At 35.0% G+C, this 1,931-nt stretch overlaps 1 protein-coding gene across 1 annotated transcript in view; it reads right to left on the reverse strand.

The window, feature by feature from the left end:
- Positions 1-1,931, reverse strand: part of MAGI2 (membrane associated guanylate kinase, WW and PDZ domain containing 2) — a 1,467,824-nt gene that overhangs the window by 388,366 nt on the left and 1,077,527 nt on the right. The gene's annotated exons all lie outside the window — the stretch shown is intronic.

Consider the following 1,931-nt stretch of genomic DNA (forward strand, 5'->3'; position numbering starts at 1 on the left):
GTAAAAGAGTAACAAAAAGGAATCTAAACACAATCTAAAGCAATATAAACACAAGTCTGTACAAACCTATGCTAAAAAAATTGAAAATCTAAATTAAATGGATAATTTCTTAGAAAAATATAATTTATGAAAAGTCCCAGAGAAAAATAATATGAGTACTAAGGGTTATTTATAAATTGAGTGTGAGTAAAGGCTGGTATTAACCTGACTCAAACTTGACAAATCTGACTATACAAAAGCAAAAAAGAATCTCTGTGCCACCCAAAACACCATAATTAATATTAAAGACAAATAATAAACTGAGAGAAAATATTTGTAACATATATAGTGAAAACTCATGGTATTTTTGGTAAAAATGTAAATTGGTACAACCACTAAGAGAAATAGTCTGGAGAGTCCTCAAGAGACTAAAAATTGAGCTATTGCAGGTTCCAGCAATTCCATTTCTGAGTATTTACCTGAAGAAAGTGAAAACATTAATTCAAAAAGTTATAGGCACCGCTATATTCATTGCAGCACTATTTAAAATAATCAAGATATGGAAACAACCTGTGTCCATCAGCTTGATAGAAAAATGTGTAAGAGTTAGGAATAGACAGTTCACAAAATGTATAAACAAATGTCCTTTATACATGAAAAGATGCCCAACTTCCTTTAACAAATTAATACTATATTGAGATACAATTTCTCACCTATCAAATCGGCAAAAATTCAAAAGCTTGGCAACACATTCTGCAAGCAAGATTGTGCAAGAATTGCACCCCTCCCCTACAGTACTGGTGGATGGGCAGTGTTGTGCAACCCTTATTGAGAGGAATTCGGCAATAACTAACACAACCAGATATTCTTTACTCTTTGACTCAACAATCTCTAAGAAATTTCTTTAAAGTTTCATCTTTAACAATGCACAAAATCAAACACAGAAGGTTATTTCTTGCAGTATTATTTTACTAGCAAAATATCCAAGCAAGATGACTGGTTAAATGAACATGGTACACACACCCATGATGTAGTACTATATAACAATGAAACTAATGAGGGAAATATCTATAAAGTAATATATGGTGGCTTGTGGAATGTATTGCTAAATAAAAAGATTTCCAAGCTTTTGGAAAAGGTACACCAGAAGGTGGACCACCAACTAAAGAAACTGTTAACTGTAAGAGATGGGCATAGATGATAAAGTTGAAGGGATAAGAAAAAGAAAGACATTTTTGAGAAAAGTTCTTTGTAGTCCATATCAATGTTTCTTTATTATTTTTTTAATATGAAAAACCCTCAATTTAAATACAAACAAAAGGCAAATTACCCTAATTGCATATGAAATTGCTAATCACTCAGAAAAACTCAAATTTTAGAGAAATTATAGACTAACATTTCATTGTGCAAAGACCCAGTAGGTAAACAAATGTATTTATAATGTCACACAATTTGGGATGCTTTCTTTATAGGAAGCATTAGGATACTGGTTTCTGGGTCTTGGGGTTAACTTATCTTAGTTCTCACACCTTCTGTATTGGGAAATCCAGTGGGTCTGGAGTTTAGGAACATCGTGATCAAAAAAAGCTGCAATAACTAAGTTTCAAGAGTTAGTTATGGGGCTGGGCAAACATTAATCTCTGACTTATGGGCAGACTAGAATTTAATAATTCAGAGGGGAAGGCACAGATCTCTGGAGAGGGCAGGTTTGATCAAAGTCTTTCCAAATGACACCTGGTCTTAGGCTGACAGTGACTTTAGAGAACTAATACCATCAGTTCAGTTCAGTTCAGTCGCTCAGTCGTGTCCAACTCTTTGCGACACCATGAATCACAGCACGCCAGGCCTCCCTGTCTATCACCAACTCCCGGAGTTCACTCAGACTCACGTCCATAGAGTCAGTGATGCCATCCAGCCATCTCATCCTCTGTTGTCCCCTTCTCCTCCTGCCC

The sequence above is a fragment of the Bison bison genome, unplaced genomic scaffold, assembly GCF_000754665.1.
Source record: "Bison bison bison isolate TAMUID 2011002044 unplaced genomic scaffold, Bison_UMD1.0 scf7180017864260, whole genome shotgun sequence".
Classification (NCBI taxonomy): Eukaryota; Metazoa; Chordata; class Mammalia; order Artiodactyla; family Bovidae; genus Bison; species Bison bison.